Here is a 5,912-nt window from a genome sequence, read left to right on the forward strand (position 1 = left end):
TTTACCAGTTCCACACCCCCAGGGAGTTTCCATGGCTGAGTGGGGATTCAAACCCTGTTCTCCAGGGTCCTAGTCTGTCACTCTATCCACTACACCACACTGGAAACACACATTCAATATGTGGCTCAAAAGCATAGGTAAGCTTGTTTTCCATTAAAAAAATCCCACAATCCACATTGACGTGACATCTTTATTAAGATAAGCAAAAGAACAGAACAATGTGTGTAAGTGTTCCAGATCCGGCAAGATGTTATGAGAAAACAGATGTGGTCAGAAAGGCAAGAAATAAAATGGCCAAAGCTGAAGTCACTGTCCATGTATGGATGGGCTTTGGCGGTTTAAATATATTAATACTGTGGGATTGGTCCAAATCAGTGGTATTCCTCACCCTCAAATTTCAGGTGAAATGCTACCCCCTGTTCCGATCATGAGGTGCTGCGCTAACATTTAAAGACCATTTCTATTAATTTTTTTAACAAAATGTCACTTTTCCCCAAGTGCAGAATGTATACATTACAAGTAACAAACATACTTTTGAAGGATAATAAGAGACAATTATGTTCATTTCCCTCAGGTTAATGTTGATAATAAGAGACAATTACATTCAATGCCCTCAGGTTAATGCTGACGTGTATAATATGGGGGTGGGGAGGCAACAGTGAACATTTGTTTGGGTTTTAAAAAAATGTCTACCCTGTTTTTTTCCCAGTGCATAGATTCAACACAGCTTACAAAATGATTAAAAAACAAATGGTGCTAAAAACAAAGTTATGATATTAAATACAACTGAACACATAAAAGTGTTAAAATATCAGTAGCACATACAGTATATGTTAAAACATTTTAAAACCATCATTTCCTAAAATGTTATTATTTAAGGGATCATTTTGGGGTGACAGAATAAATAATGTGTTAGTAACTCATTATCCAAATTCTCAATACTAATGCCTTGTAAAAGACATCCAAGTAATGGTTAATATTTGACACACATATATTTGCATTTTTGCATAATGATTTTAAGTCTTGACTATTCCATGCATGACAGGAGCCTCCCTGGTCTCCCTAGCAGTTAGGGTGGCAGCTGTCATTTATTTAACCATCTTCTCATTTCTCCCCTAATGGCAATTGGATGTTATGATGCTCTTAAACAAAGATGTTATGTTGCAGCCAAATGGCTCTTCAAGTTTCCTCAGCTAATAAGTTAACCGTCCTTCTTGTACTTCTTTTCCTCTTTTAGGTGTCTTTTTCATTTTACCTCAAATGATGTAACAATCTGTTCCTCTAATTTATCTTTGTGTGACCAAAATATTTTAACTCTGGTGCATTTGGTGTGAGATTTCTTGGTTCTTTTTCATTTGCCTTAGAACTTCTTCATTGGTTACCTTCTCAGTCCAAATAATTCTTACTGTCCTGCAGTAAATTCACATTTCTAATGCTTCTGGCTTTTTAATAGTTGCTTCTCTCAGAATTCTGTTTGTTGCTGTGCAATAGAATTGAGAAGACAGCACCAATGCACATTCTGAAAGACAGTTTCAGATTTTTGATATATACTGAATTCTTCACCTTAGGTAAGCTGCTTTGTGCCGTTGCATGTCTATGATTTCACAATTCCAAGGATTGCATGTCTTACAACATGCTTCATACAACATTTTGCATCTTAAACTGCATTTCTTGGGCTGTTTGCTTTTCACTGATTGCCACAAAACTGGTTGCCTTAACATTCAATTGTTTGACTGTATTCCGTATTTTTCGCTCCATAAGACGCACTTTTTCTCTCCAAAAAGGTGGGAGGGAAAGTACATGCATCTTATGGAGTGAATGCAATAACCCAGGGTTCAGCCACCACCACCCAAAAGCCTCGCACTGCCATGCTAGGAGGCCTCTGAACTGGCAGCAGAGCCTGCTTTCTGTTTGGACCTCACCATTCTGCACTGCTAGCTTTCTAGGATCTGCCTCCTGCAGCCCACCTGGAAAAACAACAAGGCAAACAGGCCTATGGCAGCAAGCAGTGAAAATAGCAAAGGACCAAAGGGTGGTTCTAGAAAGACCAAGGGAAACCACAAACACAATCTCCCACTTAGGCAGTTGATTTTCCCACATTTGGGGAAATCACAGGGGTTAGCTCATCTGAAGTGCAATAGATGAACCTTACCCTGGAAAAACCACTTTTATGACAATGGTATCTCCCCTACCAGGTTTGAGTTTGAATGGCCCCTAAGCCTCCTGGCCCTTTGTGTGCACTATCCCCCAAAGGCATGGTGACCGCCGGCTGTACCTCCTGATCAGAACAGTGCTGCACAGCCCCAGTCCTGAAAGAGGCCAGGAGAGCTACTCAGTGTTTTGGGGTGCCCCACAGGACCCCCATCAGGGGCTAGATGTTCCTCCCACAATCCTCCAGTGCACAGATATTAGCATATCTGCCTGCTTGCATCACCCAGTAGGCTTCTCTATTGGAGAAGCAAAGCAGGAAGGAGGAGTCTCTTTCCCTTCACCTTCTGCAGAGAAGTTAGACCATGTGACTAGCCAGACATTTTGAGAAGCAGAGAGAGAGAGGGAGAGGGAGAGGGAGAGAGGACAGAAACAAAAGCTTCTAAAATTGGCAGTAACTTAAACAGAATGGTGAGGGGAAGATAAAGTTAATACTGAGAGCCTGCTAGAATAGCTCTCTGTAGTTCAGAGCTTTGCAGGAAGCTGCATCACTTCATCATAAATTAGGCCTAAATAGAAGTAATTTTGCAGATATTTAAAACATTAAGGGACGGGGGGGGGGAGGCTAATGTGTATTGTTAGCCAAATTTCATTCTGAAGCACAGAATGATTAAAAAGGCACTGAGCACATGCAGAATAAAGTTCAAAAGGGAAACCAAAAAGGGACCTAACACTCCTTTCCTTAATATATTACCACTAGGGCTACAGGTTTTATTTGGTGTATTAGCTTGCCACATTAGCTGAGTCCAGTTTTTATGGAGCAAGGCAATTTGAATTGCAAAGGGCAGATCTGAATCACAGATCTGAATATGTTCAAGTAAGGCTTTGAAATCTTGAAAATTGGTTTAAGAACCCAACATTTCATAAATAGCATTTCACATGTACACACACACAACTGGAAATAGAAATTTTAGTAGTATTTTTGTGTTAACAAAAGCTGCATGGTGTCGCTCCCCCTGTTTTTATTGGTTTTTCTTAATCATTGTTGTTCTACAATATTGCTGGTAGATTTTATCTTTTCATTGTGATTCCCAGCTACTGTATTTTATCCTATTGTAGTCTCTAAAATTGGACAACCATCTCTCAGATCTGCTCTGATTTGGATTCCTGCATTGAACCAGGGGTTGGAATTGATGGCTTTATAGGCCCCTTCCAACTCCATTATTCTATGATTCTGTGCTGCTTTGAGATTATATTTGTAAAAGGAAGCAGGCAGTATATGTGGTGATGAATAAGGGGCACATTTTTCTTGCAGAGTATGGGAACTCATTCTACCAGTGCAAAACAGAAAAGGCTAGCATATAGCATTCCTTTTAAACTAGAGGTAGTAAAATATGCTAAGGAGTATGGAAACAGTGAACGGTGCAGAGACATTTTGTGCCTCCTCATCTGAAAAAATGATTAGAGAGTGGAGGAAACAGGAGGATCAGCTGCAAAAAGCTGATAAAAGTAAGCACACTTTCTGTGGACATGCTGCATGCTGCAAAGTAAAGAACTGAATGATGGAGAGAGAAAAAACTTTATTGCTGTAAGGAAGGAAGGAAGGGAGGGAGGGAGGGAGTGGAAGTGAGGCATGCTTTGCTGTTTGCTTACACCTGTGCTGGTGGTGATTTCTTCATCATAGCTCTTATTGACTACCCAGCAACAATCTGTTTATTCATCTCTTTCAGTGCAATAACAATTCATTATAAGTGTTAAAACTTGAGATGGTACTGTAATCCCCACTCATTGTGTGTCATCCTGCTGTAGAAGTCTGCTTCATGATTCTCCACTTCTGGTACATGTATGAGTTGTGAAATGACATGCTTGAGAATACACCAGTCCCAAAACTGTACTGTTAGTAGCAAGAAAGACATGGATTTTGTTCCTCCTTGGTGGCTGATATAAAGCATTGTAGTGTTGTTGTCTGTGGCTATTGGAATAACTTTGCCAACTACAAATTGTTCAAAAGCTCTCACTGTGTTGTACACTGCAAGAAGTTTGAGGTAATTGATGTGACAACATCTATCTATTGCTACTGCCTTATGAATTTGCCAGAATATTTTTTTTCCGGTTTTCCTCTCCTAAAAATGAGGTGCGTCTTATTTGGAGGTGCGTCTTATGGAGCGAAAAATACGGTACTTATTTCACCGACTTTACTGATTAATCTTTGCAGACCATTTAATTTGTCTGATAGTAATACTGTATCATCTGCATACTGGATGCTTTTGGTGCCTTCTGTGTTGAAATTGGTGCCATCATTTGATTAAGCAAGTGCTTTTCTAAAAATATTCTTGGAGTAGAAACTGAAAAGAAGGAGCGAGAACACGCTTCCCTGTCATACCTCTCTTCATGAGGTGTGTCCACTATTCTCTGATCTTCAATTTTTACAGCAGTTTTTGTTGCTAGGGGGCTTGGATATTAATCAATCATTAAAATGTGCAAAACAATTCAAGGCTCATCCTCTACAGTATTTTGTTACATGTAGAATGTAGATACCAAGACTGAATAAAATGACTATTAATATGTATAGACAGGTGGGTTCAGAAAGAAAAGAAAAGAAACATTTTTGTGGGTCAGTATCAAAAAATAGAGGAATGAGCTTGTGCGTTTCCATTACAAAGATCTCACTTCTTTAAAAATGTGTATAAATAGCAGGCATAAATAACAATACCAATCTTTTCTATTCCCCCCCCCCCCATTTCCTGGGGCAAACCTTGTCATTAATGCAACAGATTGCTACAATAGGCCTATGCTGCAGTGGAGTATCTTGGTGTCACATGTCCATTTTCTCACTCTCAGCAGGGGAAAATGTGTTCAGGCTTCTGCTGATAACATGATAATATCCCTGACGTGCCTAATGATTAATCATATATTCATAAGGTTCCTTGTGGTTTTTGAATGCATTTCATTCCCCATGATGTGAAACGCTTCTTGGGCAAAGCCCCACAGCTGAGCTGGGTAGAAGAAAATGGGATGGCCACCTGCTCAGTTTCCTTTTCCTCTCCCCCGCCCCATGTGTGTGTGTGTGTGAGTTTAACAACTCTGCTTTAGTGCTAAGCAATGAGCATACATTTTTATATAGAAATGAACATATGAACATATGCAGGAGAGTCCTCTCGCCTGCTCATCCTTCCAGAAATCTGGCATTCCTAAGTGAAAGCCTGGCAGACTTGTTTTTTTCTTTTTTCATGGAAGATGCAGGCAGTTTAGTATGCAGATTGTGGCTCTGTCAGCACGTGCCAAACACTGATCATCCTGTCTTCAGCTCGAGCTGCAAGTCCTGTATCCACACTTTTCCCCCCTGTAGGATTTGGAGGGGCCTGTGACTGATGGCTTGCTTGACCCAGTCTGCAATATAAAAAGCCACTAGTGCTGTGATAATAGCTAACTAGCTATAGGACCATTGGTGTTTTCTATGGATATTCATACATCTTTATATCAGCTAAGTGCCATGGTTAGTCCCAACTAGAAAAGGCCTATTGAATCAATCAATGGGATTTAAATTATTTACAGAATCCCATTCGCTGAATAGGGTAACCCTAGTTGACAATAACCAGCTGGGGCTTCAAAATATATAGTTAGCCCCATATCTGTTGGCCCTTCCCCTCTTTTTCATATGTATGTATGTATGTATGTATGTATGTATGTATGTATGTATGTATGTATGTATGTATGTATGTATGTATGTATGTATGTATGTATGTATGTATGTATGTATGTAT

At 39.8% G+C, this 5,912-nt stretch overlaps 1 pseudogene; it reads right to left on the bottom strand.

The window, feature by feature from the left end:
• Positions 1-2,050: 2,050 nt before the first annotated feature.
• LOC140707139 (U1 spliceosomal RNA) lies at positions 2,051-2,203 on the bottom strand (annotated as a pseudogene).
• Between the last annotated feature and the right edge of the window lie 3,709 nt (positions 2,204-5,912).

The sequence above is a fragment of the Pogona vitticeps genome, chromosome 4 (genome assembly GCF_051106095.1).
Source record: "Pogona vitticeps strain Pit_001003342236 chromosome 4, PviZW2.1, whole genome shotgun sequence".
Lineage (NCBI taxonomy): Eukaryota > Metazoa > Chordata > Lepidosauria > Squamata > Agamidae > Pogona > Pogona vitticeps.